Genomic DNA, 16,967 nt, shown 5'->3' with positions numbered 1-16,967 from the left:
GATATGTAATAAGCACACGTATTTATTGTGAATATACAGTCAGAGCAATATTACAGTGATATTACAGCAGTGTATAAGGTTGTAACATTATGCAAACATTTTGCTTGTTAGCATGTTAGCATGTTAGCTTGTGCAACTTTTAGATCGTGGTTAGCCTGTTAGCATGTCATTAGCCTTTTAGCATGCATAGCTTGTTGTAAAACTACCATATTATATTGCTGAATTGCTGTATAGTGCTGTCCCCTGATTACAGAATTTTCTTGTGGTGTATTTTTTTTACTTTAATATTCCAAAGCTTACCCATCATGCATTGCAGTTACAGTGGTTCACTGTTAGAATTGAATGTTTGTTAGCAATGTAGATTACATTAACATTTTGACACAACCACAAACAACTTCTAAGCGTACTTCAAACAACAACAACTACATCTTAATAGCCAAAGCGTTTATGCCAATAGCGCCGTGAATTCACGATCAAGTGAACTCACGCTTCATGATCACGTTTGTGTGAGAGCGAGTTAGCAGACGTGATTTTTACCTGCATACAGAGCCAGGCTTCCCCCTTCTTCCAGTCTTTAAGCTAAGCTAACCTGTTGCTGGCTCTCGCTTCATATTTAGCATACAAACATGAGCTCGGTATCCACCTTCACATCTAACTCTCCATTCAAGTGAATGAATGTTGAACTATTGTTTCTCCACGACTAAATATATTCAGGCTTTGTGTGTGCATGACACTGTTAGCAGATGGTTGAAAACAATGTCTCCAAACAAATAACAAACATCCTTGCTTGACCAAGAAGTTGATAGAAGATTGATATCGTGTGGAATTAATTAAAAAAGGATCAACATATAAAATATGCAAATTTTCAAGTCAGTGTGTCTGGCAGCAGTCACATAACGGACTGGAGGGTTGCCAGTTTGAATGTGTGCTTGGGCACTCAGGGCAGGGGTAACGAATGAGACATGCTAGTCACTCCTTGTAATGAATCACCAACATAGAGCCCTTGAGCAAGACAAGGACCCAGAAGAAGTCTCAGATTCCTGAGTGTGAGGGCGACGCAGGTATTTCCTCAAGGCTCTGAAAATTAATATCTCCTAAGCTGACTTTCCTGTTCAAATTGCGGGCTTAAAAAGACGGAGAATCTTAATGTGACAACCACTACATGCTCGTGCCAAAATGTATTTGCTGCAGAGACGTCTCCGCGGACAAACGTGAAATCCAAGAGCTGGTTGCCATCTCTCCTGTCATGCCGCTTGTAAAAGAATTATTCGCTCTCGTGTAGCTACACTCGTGACAAGGTGGCAGTATCAGGCCAATGAAATTTCCGCTGTTGTTGGGTGCAGCGGTCACACTCGGACCGAGAGGCTTTTTTGTAAGGCTTTGTGTCGAAATGGACCAAGGTCAAATGGTGGAGCATTGAAAATGTTTCTGATTAAGCCTGTAAAACAGCTTGTAAGACCAAATTGTGAATGTGAATTGCCAAAAGCTGACAGGTTGTGCCAAAGCAGCACCTGCAGCCAGCTAAGCAGCATGTTTATCAGTAAGCTGCTAGGCTTATTTTTTAGGTTTACCATGTTCATGCCAGGGGAAATAAACATCAAATCATGGAGTGACAGTAGCTTCAACTGAAAGAAAAATTGGTTAAGAGGGTTGTTGTGTTCTGCCAAGGCCTCCTCCATCATCTTAAGTCGAGCTTTTCCATGCTTCGCCTCGTCCACCACCACCTCACACCTCCCCGACTGCTCGGCCCCACCAGGTGGTTTGACTTTGCAGCCACTTTTCCACTTGAGGACTTAATGCAGACACACAGGCCCAGCTGAAACCCATTAGGCCTGTGATCCAGCCACCTAGGCTTAAAACATAACACCAGCTCAATCAGCTGGTGCAGGAGGCCTCCAACGGACAGGAAGCTAACTGGAAACCTATCGAATGTGCTTCTGGAAAGACATCCACCTTTTTAATCAAAAATGGGCCTCAGCGGGATTTAAAAATGCTTTTCATTGCTTTGTTATGAGGCTGATGCAGCAAGATTATCACCAGCAGTTAAATCAGAAAGATTAAGTAAAAGAATGTGGGTTGCTTCCCGAGAATAATTTTGCTGCTTCACCATACTCAACAGCTAGTTGCTTACAAAGTCTGTATGCAGTTGGGTTGGTGAACATATGCTGCTGCTATAAATGACCCTAATCAGAGAACAAAAACAATAAGCTTAAAGACACTAAAATGCTCCGTAAATGTTATCAAAACTTTAGGGTTGGGGGATTTTTCTAAGTGGGTTTGTCAACATGAGCGACCGCTTTCATATACAAGGAGATATTTGGTCTGTTGCAGATCTAAAAATATTGACTATAGCAGCTTTAAGTTTGCCTGGACAGCCTGTATGTGTTTCCGCTCATCGTACTCATCTGCAGAATGGTACTGGCTGGTGTTATTGTGTAAGATTGCATTATTTTAGTGTTAAATTCAACTCTTGTACCTTCTGAACCGTGCTGCCATCAATATGTGTGTTTCTAGGCAGTTATTAGAGGGTTTATTAAAGACTTTAGTTGGAATGAATAAAAAATATACTAAAAGTATCAACAGATATTTATTGTGTTGCAGCTAGCTACTGATATTAGCATGCTAACCAGCTACCCTTTCCACCGCTGGTCAAAAGTTCATGGGCTATCCGTATAAACACCAATACCCAATCCAATCCCCTAGGCGACCAGTTGCCAGTCTGAACCGCTAGCTGCACAGCTAACTGAGCAAATGAGCTAACTATCTTGGGCAGCTAGAGTTAACAGCATATGTTTTAAGTAGGTATTTGACCAATTCTCACATATTTCACCTTTAACAAGCAGCAAGCAGCTGAACAACGCTGACCGGTCACTTCAAATGTCACTGATGTAACCACATCTATTTTGGTGAAATGTTAGAGGCACCTCATGTCCCATTTCAGGACATTCATACAAACAAGTAATCTGATATTGAGTCAAAAGTCTGTCATGATGGGTCTGCTCAACTTCTGATGTGTGAAAGATCAAAGTTTGTGCAGATGGTCTGCAGGTCGCAGAGGGCAGCACTCTGTCTTTCACTCTCTCATTGCCTTTCTGCTGCGTCACACCTACAAATACAGGCTGGTCTAGCCTCTAGCTGACCTGGTCTTGGCATGTTGTCAGGTCAGATAGCATGTGGCACATACACATACTGTGAATAATTTAGATATTTTGTCATAACTTGGTGTTCGAATGCATAAAAAGTTTCAATGTCGGTCCAGTTTGGAGTTGGCTTCTTTTCGGGTGGTGTGAAGTCATACAGTCTGGTCTACGTTTTGGGATCCAGAGTCTACTCCAAGGGTCTTTAAAGGTCTGTGAGGTTGCTGAAGGCTGAGTCGGGCTGAACAGAGAGACATCTGTCCAGGCCTGGAAGGATTTCACGCTTCTGGCCGTCCAGATGATTTAGGCCCTCTAGGACTACCTGCTGGGAGAGGCTCCCGGCGGGTTAACCTGACACAGATGGATCCCCACGCCAGCTCTGAACACACACATGGCGAGACACACATACACATGCGCACGCACATATGTGAAGACAGATGCAAGTGTGGACATATAGGAGCGAAAACACACTTAGATACAGGGGAGAACAAGCGCACACACACTACAGGCCTTTAGACCAGAGGGACAACACAGATGCACAGACAGACAGACTGATGTATGTCATACCACACAGGCATTACTGAGCTAACACAAGTGGACAAGGAGGAGACCAAAACTTTGATCCGGGCCTCAAATTTGAATACAGTTATTTAATTAGGTCTGAATGCAATTAAAATTCCTGATTTGCCCTATTTGTCGGATAGTCAATTGCAGTTAAAGAATCGACCAAATCTGATAACATCCAATCAGCGATTCAATCATCGTCATTCAATCTCAATACAGTTTCAATTAGCCGCTTTCTGACAGCCCTTTCTTTTAATTTATCCTAACAGGAATGATTAACGGTGTAATGGCCACTTTTGTTTTGAAAAAGAGTGCGTTTTCTGATGAGATGATCCATACCACTCACATATGTCAGGTGAAATATAAAGTTAAAGCCAACGGAGGGTTAGCTTAGCATTAAGACTGGAAAAAAGCTAGCCTGGCTCTGTCCAATGGTAAAAATATGCTAAATAAAAATCTGCCTAATTAAGAGACCTATCTACTGTTAACAGTAGCTGTCTTAGCTAGTTAGCTCAGTTTGCCGTGCAGCTGGCAGTTTGAACTGGGACACTAGCACAAGAGCTTTGGACTGGAATGGGCCAGAGCTAGCTGGTTAGCATGCTAACCTCAGAAGGTACCCCTGCAACAGAAGACATCATGTCAAAACAGCTATTTACTCACATTCTGTTGATCATTTAAGCTGATTTTAACATTGTATGCTAAAATCCTTACACATTGCCCCTTCAACCATGTTGAAAAAATAGAAATTATTTCTTGATAAAAAATCATTTCTTTTAAAGGCCAACCATATTTGCCCGGTGGGATTGGTGCTCTTGTCCCAGTCGGCTCTCTTTATTCTGTAAAGCTGGGTATAAACTTCCCTCCGTTGAGTGGCAGGGATCAGCAACATCTGGCCAGGACATCAGGAAACGCCTCTTTCTCTCTCTAAAACTCACACACACACACACACACACACACACACACAGTCACACACACACACAGTCACACACATACACACACATTAAGGCACACTGGTACTCAGACGTGCACTCCAGTGAGCGTGAGGCTCATGAACATCTGGCTTCCCAGACTCCCCCTTCAGGGAATCAACTTTTTGTTGTTTTTAACCAACTGCCTCTCATTTCATCTCTGGTTCTTCTCCACTCAGAGTCCATATAAATTATAGACAAACTTCGAGTTGTCTTATTTAAGGGGCCTTTCTCCCACACTGCAACAGAGAATTTAACAAAAGATTTAAATGGCATCACAGGTTGTTTTGTAAATGTGTGGAAGCTTATTAATGGATGGATTATTTAAGTTATCCCACTTATATTTCATTGATTGTGGCCTGTACACTAGGACCAATTACTCGTAATCATATCTGTGTCTTTATGTATTATTATATTTAAATTATAGATAATTTGATTGCAGGTTATGTAACAATATATTCATATTTCTAACTTCAGACTTTATTACATATTAGAAAAGGAGTCTTGACCCTTGATTAATTATGCAATAATCACTCTGTCAAACAGTCACAAATTTAAATATATTAAGCATTAGTTTAATACTAGTAAAGATGTTAATTACAAAATATAAATGCTTGTTTAATGGTGGTGGTGGTGAGTAAATGACTACAACCAAAATTGTAATTATAAATTCTCACTTTCCGTACCAATCAACCAGCTGTTGTGAGGTTTTCAGTCGAGTGTGCAGAAGGTAACTCTCAGAGCGCCACCAACACATTTACCTCAAACTGCTCCCCTGCTTAATTCGTCTGCTTAATCCCATTTGGAGTCTGTCGGGGTCTATTTTGGTTTCTTTGTGAGGAAAGCGAGCCAAATAAGCAGTGGGAGCGGAGGCTGCAGCGTTGGTTTCCTGGGGGAGCGGCCCCCGCTTTACCATGGGCCCATCAGGGGCCTGTTTCTACACACATTAGTGGTTAATTATTATCAGCCCGCGGCCATAATGAGCACTGCATCGACCTGTGGCTGTATGTGTAGCAGTAATATTACTTAATGGAAAAACAATCAGCTGGCTTTTTCCCATTGAGCAGTTTAAGGAGCTTGCATAGATAATGGACGATTGATTCCAGAGAAAATAGGAGCGAGAATTTTTTGCTGTATTTGTGTGTGTGTGTGTGTGTGTGTGTTTGTGTGTGTGTGTGTGTGTGTGTGTGTGTGTGTGTGTGTGTGTGTGTGTGAGTGTGAGTGTAACACTGGAACTGGTGGGTATTTGTTCCATCCCTTTGTGGAATTAAACCCTGTTTTAATCGTTATAGTCATTTTAATAAATGTTTTAAATCTGACAATTGCAGAAGTGGATAAATAAAACATACACATTTGCAAAAATACTTAAAAATGAACTTGAAATAAAAATAAAAAAATGTTTTATCACTGTGCATATAACAAAAAATGATTATTTATTAATATTCTACATTTACCTCCTGGAAAGCATAACTGTACATCATGTGTGCTTTGCGTGAGTAGTTTGACCTCCCACTGAGTTAAATAGCTGTCAGCTCTTGTGTAATTCATGAGATTATTGAGTGAAAATTCACTTTTCACCCACTGACACTTTTATTATTCGTCACCAGTTGACGTGAGTGAAGAAAGATAATGAAATATAAGAAAAGAAATGTAAAAATGGCAATTGAAAACCCAGAAATTGCATGAAATCAACATAAGCTGAAGCTGAATATGAAAGTTGAAGTACAGCTTAAGTTAGCGATTTAAATGTAGTGTTTTTCGTCTAAATCCACGTTTCCCTGCCTGCCTCCCTGCACAGATCTGTGTCTCAGTGAGACTCCAAAGAAGGCGAAATGTGGCCTGACTTAACACTGTAATGAAAAACTGCGGCTTTTCACATCTGTCTTCAGATACAGCGCTAACCGAGAAAAGGTCTTCGCAGGAAAAGAAAACAAATGCAAATATGGCTTCAAATGTAGCCTCGCATGCTATTACTTTTTTTTTTTTTTTCTCGGTCATTTCTGAAATAAGGACAAAGTTTCCATGAGACGTTTGGCCGGCTGACTATGAACGTGACAGGGCTGCTCTCCACATGTGATGCATTACGGCTCGTCCAGTCATCAACACCTGCTGAAAAGTGCTACACAACATTATGGCTGATATCACCCTGAACGCTATTATCATGTTAAAGCACGTTCAGAGTAAATAAATAAAATTACTACAAAATTATATGATAACAATTGTTCATATTATGTTTGCTCAACCACATATATTCACTTTGAACTTTCCATTCTTATGGGCTTCCATTAATTAGAGGCACTTTAACATGAAAAGCCAACATTTGATAATGATAATTTGAAGGAGATGAGAGGGATCAGTTTTGGGATCAATGTTACATGTTTATTTATTTATTTATTTTTGCATAGTTTAAGGGACCATATGAACGAATTGTAGCTGAAAATAAAATCTATTTATTGTGTTGCAGCTTTGTATGTACTGAAGTTAGCAAGCTAACCGTTTAGCCTTGTCCCGTCCCAGTCCAACGCACTTGTGCTCGTACGTAAACAATAACACTACTCTAGTTCAAAAGCTACCAGTCCAAACCACTAGCTGCACAGCTACACACGACTACGACTCTGGTGATATGCTGCCCAGTATTTATTTTGACTATGAATTTTATAGAGGGGCCAATTCTTACATATTGCACACTTACATATCATATGTAACATCTTCACATGAAAATGTATAAAAAATACTATAAATTAAATATTTTCCTAAATTGTGTAATGACATTAACACTGAATGTGTTCCAGAAATGTTCATTTGTAAAAAGTACATTCAGGTAAAATAAGATATTAAGAATAAAGACAAATAATATGGTTTGCGCTTCATTACATTTATCAACATAGTGTTTATCTGACACTATAGTTGATAAAATAAAATAGAACTATAGAATAAAATATTACATTATAAAAACAGCGGATAAACTTAAAGAAATAGAAAACAGTACATTGTTAAACATTTAACAACACAACTTTTTGGGGGGCTTCATAAGAAAAGCAGTGTAGTTTGGCTCTTTACTACATGTTCCTGATGTCTGGAGGTTTGCAAGTAGTTCCGCTAAATAGACATTTCCCCTTCAAAATTGTCCAGTAAAATGATTAGATATTTTTTCATGAGAGAAAAAAAAAGAAAATGAGCCACATGAAACTTTTCCTGTCTCCTACCATTTAGAAGAAGGCCTAAAGGAGACACACATATCTTACTTATGTTACTTATGTGTTGATGCATCAGTATTTACAATCGAATAAACCCATACACTTATATACATATACATATATGTATATTTGTATGTATATGTGTGTGTGAATATATATATATATGTATACGTGTGAGTATATATATATATATATATATATATATATATATATATATATATATGTGTGTGTGTGTATATATCTATACATGTACACACACGTATGGATGTCTGTGTGTGTATGTATGTATTTGGTATAAAACTACATATCTATATCTATATATATATCTATATCTATATATATATATCTATATATATATATATATATATATATATATATATATATATATATATATATATATATATATATATATATATATATATATATATATATATATATGTATATAGTTTTGCTGACAATTCTTTTACTTGATAATAATCAAAATGTACTTTTAACTTAACATTTACTTTGACTTTTTTTTTTCTATTTATCAAGCATTCAGAATGGATTATGAACTAACTTGGCCATCAAAATAATGTTTATTGATGAACTACATAGTTTTTATTAACCAAAGTATTTTAAACATCAGCGGCTACCTCACAATAAACAATAAATAACAAATGAATAACAAAAACAATTTTTGACTGATTGACTTGACTGAACCTGACTAAGCTCGACTGGAACTACGAGCCTCTCGTACCCACACAGACACACTTCCTGGTATCATATGTCCTCCTCTGGCAGACTTTTCCTTTTTCCCCCCCGTTCAAGTGAAACAGGGAGTGTAAGCAGGATGCTATTCTTACACGCGGCCCGAACGAGCAGCGTAACTGCGCTCAGAAGTCTGTGTTTGTGAATTCCTGCGGAGACGTGAGAAAAATGCACACATATACATGTACACAACCTCTGACTTCCTGTCCGCCAACCGAAAAAAGAAAAAAGGCTGCCGTTTTTTGAAACGCTGACATTCGCCACACACTTGTCATAACACTTGGGTGCAGTTCCTCTGCTGGCACTGCAGTCAGCCAATAGAAAAAGCCTCTGAGTATTGTTGTCATTCTTTACTGAGACCTGTGGCTAATGCTAGCTGCGGGCCAGGCTTGTCCTTAGCGAGTGTCTGCGACGAGCAATTTAGCAATCAAATTCCAAATATAAACTACGGTCATGGCTTTTATTTTCGTGACATTTGATGTGATTTTTATAACTTGTAACAACCACAAAGAAAGAGTTTTTGTGTTGCTCAAGGGAACATCAGTAAATGTTTTGGGTTACAGTTTGGACCTAAAAAAAAAATATTTTTCCTCCTTCTGAGATGTAATTTTTTTTTCAGTGCCTCTGGTTTCTAGCATATTTCAGCATTGCAGGAGGTCATCCACGCAGTCGACTCAAATCTGATCCCTGACCAGCTGTTGGAGACGGCTGATCTCCTGTCGGTGAACATCTGCGGTTCATCGCCACAGTTTGACGGGAGAAACGCAGGACTCGAGCTCCCTCCCGCTCCTCTCTTTTTCTCCCATTCGCTCGGTCCCGCTCTCTTTCTGATGTTTGTTTTTGCTTCGCCACCATCTGCTCCCGATGATTTCTGGAATACTGAGTTCAGTAGACAGAAGCGGACGGAGGTGAGACAGAAACAAAATTCGACGTTTAAAGCAGAGCTGCGTCTTCTACTTAATGTTAAGGATAGGATTATAAGAAGTGTGTGAGCATTCTTATCCGTTGTACAACTTCTTGGATGGCACATTTGCGGCGACATATTTCACATAAACATGTCTTCCGCATCGCATGTCTGACCTTTCACCCCTTCCATTCGTCACAGCCGACACGCAGGTGTTCGGCCTCACACCTGTTGGCAAGAGGCCGAAAAGCAAAAGACAGACAGCTAACAGCACTTGCAGAAAAATCTAAATGAGCGATCCTGAGACCAAAACACTGACCGTCGGATCATTACATCTGTCTGAAAGTACCAAACCAGAGATGATTCACTACCACAGCAAAGACACTGTATAATTTGGAGTATTCGAGCCGCGGTTGTGGCGAGCATTCCGACATTACATCACAACATTATCAACATTTTAGAGTAGCCATCTGAGATCAACAGGTCCATATACTGGATAATGTCTCTTTCTGTCTATGGCATATTCTAACTTTCCACTGATACTTAATTTTGCAACAGAGACCTGTAGTGAAATTTGAAAATGTTAAAGAATTCTTCTGATACATTGCCAGAATAGATTTTTTTTTTAAATGCGTTTCTCTCGTTTGACTATGTAAAGTTATAAAGATATCTGCTGAAATTTCTACAGTTGAAATACTGACGTAATTAATTAATTCCTTGTTCATTTTAACTTCAATACACGCAAATTCTGTGAGTTTCATCATCCATATGATTTCATCAGTTATCACAGAATTTGTTGGACAATAGAAAATAAAGTGGACTGATGTTCCACGGTGGTATTTATGTCACACGACGTGATACTGAAGCCCGGCTCTGTGACTTGACAGGACACAGGAAACTGACAAGCTGAAGTTGGGGACCATGTCGACAGCTTTCTCTTTATTTCCAGAAAAGTTTTAAGTAATCTATATTTTGATATTTACCTCCTCTCTCTGAATAGTAACTTTGTTTTTCAAAGTCATGGAACATGTGGTTGAAGTTTGGGACTATCTGGAAAGTCTTCTCAAAGTGGACGAAAAAGGCTTTTTAGATTTTTTCGCCACAACATTCTCCTAAAACAATCTTTATTTTCATGTGGACTTCCTTCCTATGAAAGTGCAACTACCTAATTTTTGTACTTAAATGTGCAATATGTAGCTGAAGTTAGGGACTGTCCAAAAACATATGTGCTTATATGACAAGGAAGCTTTTCCGGTTTATTGTTAGCAACTTTCTTTTTTATTATAAACAATTCAGACTCGCTTGTCGCTTGTCATTGTACTCTCAACCTCAAGCTTGTGAAACTTAAATCATGGGATGTTCCTCCTTTTCTTTGATTTTATATGAAAAAAAAAAAAGTTACCAACAGAATGTGAGTAAATAGCAGCCGTGATAACTTTGATAACTGTAAAGCGGCCTCTTGGTTTAAATGGTGAGCGCACGCACATGACGGCAACACAGAATGACGAAGTTGAAACACATGCGCACTGAGAGGCTGACGTCAAATGCACCCACACACACACACACACACACACACACACACACACACATCCAGACAGACGGACAGACACAGAGAGTTATGCTTTGGATGGTATGTCACAGACCACACATTGTGCCGGCTGTGTGTTAAAACAGTTATTCACGGTCTCGCATTCTGCTGCCCAGATCCAGAGATGAGTTGCCCTGGTAACCTGAACTTCTGGCCTTCTTGTGTGTGTATGTTTGTGTGTGTGTGTGTGCGTGTGTGTGCGTGTGCGTGTGCGTGTGTGCATATGGAAATGTGTGAATACGTGCATATAAATGTTTTTGAGAGTACATATTTGAAAACAAGATGGTCAGACGAGCTTAAAGTCATATCATGTCATAATTGTCCACAAACTTAATCGCTCTTGACGGCAGCAAATTGGATTCACTGTCATAGGTGGAGCCGCCAGACTCACTAAATATGGGAAGCTTTACTGTCTTTTGTCAAGCGAGGCTTCATAAATAACTTAGACTTCCTCCTCTGGATGGCTGCCAGTGCCTCTTCACTATAAAACACACAAGCTCCCCGGCTCTCTGCGAGCAGCAGACTGCAAAATGGACTACCGGCTCTTGACCCCTTGAGGAGTTCAGAGCCATATTTGAGCTAATATTTCTGTAAGAAAGAGCTAAAGCAGTCGACCACCCTCCCTCCCACTTCCCTGTGTGTGTGTGTGTGTGTGTGCGTGTGTGTGCATGTGTATAAGAAGGAAGTGAAGACAAAACCTATTCATTGTTTGATAAAAAAACATATTGAATAATAATTATTTATGTACATTTGAGGCCTTCCATGCCTTTTTACTATGTTCATGCCTTTATGGTGGAGGAAGGTAATGTTGAATTTAAATTTGTGTATTGAAGTATACATTATATTGATACTGCAGCAATTTTTCTTAAATAACTGATGGAACTTAATGTCATTACCCTGTAGGTTTATGAATCTTTTGATAAGCCAACATTGTGTTTTGTACGTAGAGTTAGCTTTTTAAAGAGGTCTGCCCCTTTTATAACTAACAACATTTATGAGGACCCATCGTGCTGTTAAGTTGGTATACCACTTGAAAATAGCAGCTGACAAGCTAGGCTAAGTAGGTAGCTAGCACACCTAGGCTACTTTGAAAAAACGTGCAGTGTAGCTTTCAATGTGCTCTTAGCTGTTTATTTAGAAGGTTGCAACTCTAATGTTTAAGAGGTTAAGTTCCTATTGACTTGCACTTTGAAAGTGACACTTTGTTAAACTAGCTTCCTCCTGTAAAATGTAAGCGGTGGGCTGTTGTGGGCAGCCTAGCCTACTAACATGGCTTTTTGCTACTGTTATTTTACCACTTCATGAGTCATTGTCAGTGCTGAAGAGCATTGCGTTCAGCCTACATTATCGAGAGGAGGGTTGTCAGCTAATTATACTGTAGCACTATCTCTCTTTTATGGACGCTGCTGTCAGGATGACAAAATATCAGACTGTTGAAACTCCTTCACACAGACTAAATAGGTTAACTGCTAGTAACTCCTGTAACGTCATATATGACCCTTGCGTACCAGCGACAGCAGTACTGGACCTTCAGCATATGCTTGCAGTTTGGTTGGGTTAAAGCAAGAAAATGACTTGGGTCAGGTTCAGGAAAACATGGTTTAGGTTAGAAAAAAAATAATGTATGTGACGTAACTTATAACTGGCTGTTGGACAGAGGTGAAGGTCTTGCAACTATCCATTCCCGACCTCCAGCCTATGCAGACTTGTTGCTTTTTATACATCTTTGCTTGACTTCCTCCTTTGCTGCCGTAGCAATTACAACAACCACTAGAGGTCACAGCCTCACAAGAAATGTAAATATGAGTCGTAGCAATCCGATTAACAGTTGACCTATGTGGTTTTTCTGACGAGGGGCAATTGTTTGCTAACATGTAAAGTGTTAAAATCAGCAAGGGGACTAATATAGATATTCTATGAGTGAGCAGCGTTACCCCCCTCCTCCACATCAACTATACTAACATAATCAATGTAAATAAAACATTTTCACCAAATAATTACACTTGCTGCAGTGAAAATAAACACTAAGAATGGTTTCTTAAATAAAAATGGTTTTAATTCCAGTTCAGATGTCTGCTGTCATTTAACCCCATGCCAGTATCATTGCACTACATACAAACACAGTGAGTGCAGGTTTTTTACAGCTTATCCAAACACACACATGCACACAAACGTGCCGCCCCACATTCATCAAAGCACTTCAGCAGTGATAGAGCTCCCATCAGGGGGGAAAAGGATTCCCCCCCACCCCCCCGCGCCCGACAGCGAGAAGTCTTCCCATACGCCGGGTGGCCACAGAGGGCCCCACGCACGGATGACATCAGCGCTCAGCCCGGAGGAGCCCGTGACAGCCATATGTAAATTGAATATGACGAATCGCTTCCCCGCATCACCTCCGGGCCGCCGCGATGAGAGATGGAGAGCGAGGGGGGGGATCTCGGCAAGTGCGTAGACCTGCGTTTGAAGTGTGAGAGGAAGGTGAGGGGGTGTTCAACCAGACGAGATCAAATAAGTCAGGTATTGTTCAAGAAATTAAAACTCAGATTTTTAATATTTACGACAATAATGATGTAATAATACAAACTCAGAAATTATTTTTCTGAGTTTATATTATTTTTTTTTCCATAAGTGAATAAACAAGCTGTTCTCAGAGGAAAATAAGGTTCCCAGAACACTGTTTGAAGCTGGAAAGCTGGCAGGGTCCGCCACATCTAGACAAAGGAAAACAGTATGATGTTGTGTCGTCCTTTAAGGTCAGTTTATTTAGTTTATTCAGTCATGAAAACAGTGTTTATTTAGTCTGTTTATGCATAAAAAAATCAGTCAACGACAATCTTTCTCTTCTGATTAAAACTACATAATGCACCTTTACATTTTTAGTCTCCTATAATCATGAAAACAACAGCATTAACGCAGCAAACACTCAAGACAACTAAACACTCCACGCTAACGGGGTAGCAGTGATCGGGGCACATGGATCGTTGTGGTGTCCACGCTCTCATCACTTAACGCTTGATCCAACCAACATGACAATCTCTCAAAAACTGCGGTGTATCGCTTGAAACATAAAAATCCCTTTTTTTGAAGTGTAATACCTCTGGTTGGCGGGGGGGGGGGGGGGGGGGAATTGGAGCGGGTTAAATCACTATTCTCAGCAAGGACCATCTTCTTCTCACAGCTTTGGTTTCCTCAAGTGGAGTGGTTCACACAGACACACACACACACACACACACACACACAGCAGAAGAGGGACAGAGAGGCAGACTGAGAAAGGCAGTGGGATGATGAAGTGCTTCCACATGTGGAAGGCATGAAGAAGAGGCAGAGGTACATGTGACCACCCATACAACGGGGGAATCCCAGGTGTCCTCGCCTTTTGTTCTTGCTGTGTTTTCTCGTGTGTGTGTGTGTGTGTGTGTGTGTGTACACGCCTCCATCAGAAACTCATGAGAATTAGAGGGAGGTGTGTTTCAGTCCACAGAAAGAGGTCAGTTTCAAATTGAATCAAGGACAACACAGTTTCACAATGATTTACTTTGCTTGAATGTGGTGGACCCTGCCACCTTTCTAGCTTCAAACTGTGTTCTGGGAACATTATTTTCCTCTGAGAACAGCTTGTTTATTCACTTATGGGAAAAATAGATATTCCAGAGTTTGTATTATTACCTCATGAATATTGTAAATATTCAAATTCTGAGTTTGAATTTCTTTTCCAAAACTACAAAATGCCCCTTTAAAAAAAAGTTATGTTGTCTTTATGATTTTTTGCTTCTGCATAGATGGAATTTTGGAATAAAACCTGCTAAATGCCCCATATTTTCCTCTTTTTTATGGAAAAAGCTGCACAATTGTTATGATTTCTTTAGTATTTCTTTCCGATTAATGTGCCGCATGTGATGACTTCTTTTGACACAGATGAAGTGGATTTAAAAAACGCTCGCCGGCAGCCTGAGTCGAAGTGTTGTCTGCCACATAGCTGTGGCTGCAGACGCACTGTCATTTCCTTACGCTTCCTTTTTAATTAGAGCGGAATAACTGTCCTCAACTGTGCCGCCTTCGCAGCAGGACAGATCCTATTGGAAAATTACATCCTCACATTTTGGATCCTTTTTCTTTTTTGGAGTTCACAGCGACCAAAAAGAATCTAATTTTCGTCTTTGTGTGACATATATTTGAACATTTGATTTGTGCGATTCCAGCCTTATTTGATGTTATTATAAAACAGACCATAAACAGTCACTTCATACCAGACTCCCTAGAGAAAACCGCAGTTTTTACAGAGATGGAAAGCAGCCTTTGGATGGATTTTTGTATCCCTGACAGTGAAGCTGACGCAAAGAAGAATCCTCATATTCATACATTGTGTGTTTTTTTTTTTAATGTCATTTGTTTCGTCACACTAAAACAAACCAATGTGTTGAGAAAGTTCCCCGTTCACTTTTCACTTTTCATTATATACAGTGTGTTAGTGATGCCCCCCTCCACCCTCTCCTCAACCCACCCCCCCCCCTCAAATCACCCCCTGACGGGCAGAGTAAACAAGTGGCGCTGTGTGTATCCTCCATGTAATCTGGATTTAGCTCGGTGAGATCACGGCTGTTGGAGCAGAGAGCCCCCTGGACGCTCAGCTGCATTGTGGGAGGTTCCCTCTCAATGCCACCTTTGTCTGTTTGTGTGTGTGTGTGTGTGTGTGTGTGTGTGTGTGTGTGTGTGTATATGAGACAGTCCAGTTGACAGCTCCCAATAAGTCATGAGTAAAGTTGCCCCTGGTGAGAACCGATCTTGGCGTATGTGTACCCCTGGAACAAAAACACTCGGGGGTTAAATGGTTTGAGAATCATTCTTAGGGCTTCTTTGAAAGCTGATTGGTCTGACATGCATGTGTGCTCACACACACTCTGCTGAAAGTTGTTCCAAGACGAGTGCAAAGACGACCTGACCCCTAATTGGTTCACAGACAAACCAATAACATCAAAGTCAAATGATGAGAAAAAGTCAGCTGTTTTAATGTGTTTCATTCTGCCCAGTGTCAAAATGCAGAACTTTAACTATTAAATACTTGGTTAAAATTGAGTTAAGAGTGGAATCTGGCCTTTTGTTGACTGTTTTACAATATAAAGAAGCAAATCTTGTTTGGTAACCTGTGGTCTCTTGTAGCCGTCACACTTAACTGCACTCGTTCATACTGAGCTACCTGGTGAATCAACATGAGGAACCCTAAACTGTTCAATACTTAGGAAAACAATAAGACATTTAATTGTCACATGAGTAGATTGTGTCAAATACAATCAGTGAAATAATGACGGAAATTATAAACATAATTTTTTTATCAATGTCTAATTTCGAACATGTGTTTTTGTTTCATCCAGGCATTCCCCCAACAAAAAACAAACAAAAACAACCCTTTACATGTTTTATTTTTATAATGTCACTTTCCATTATAGTGCCGTGGTCATCACCCTCTCACCTTCCAGCCAGTCACACGCCTCCTGCCTCTTAAGCTAGCAAGCTCAAATTCTACGATTTAGCCAGTTAGCTCCTAGAGCAAAAACATTATCAAAGTCATTTACAGTCAATTATCTAGCTGCTGCTGCAAATAAACACTGTATAGAGACACGTCACTGGACCTCTTTAGCTTAAAGCCTGTATGGTTGCGTTTTAGCTGGCTCGTGATAGGTACAATATCACGTTGTCCTTCATAAGCTGAATGAATATTATAAGGTAATTTTAGCTACTGCATCTGTATACTGCGTATATGTGCAGCAGAAGTTAGCTGATTCAGAATTACACTGGCTTTGATGCTCAAGCTAACAGGTGCTAACTGGCTAAATTTGGTAACAGCTGTTAACCTGGCTGCTG

This window comes from Sparus aurata, chromosome 24 (genome assembly GCF_900880675.1).
Source record: "Sparus aurata chromosome 24, fSpaAur1.1, whole genome shotgun sequence".
In the NCBI taxonomy this organism is placed as follows: Eukaryota; Metazoa; Chordata; class Actinopteri; order Spariformes; family Sparidae; genus Sparus; species Sparus aurata.
The sequence above is the reverse complement of the archived record's forward strand: the minus strand, read 5'-3'. Positions refer to the sequence as shown.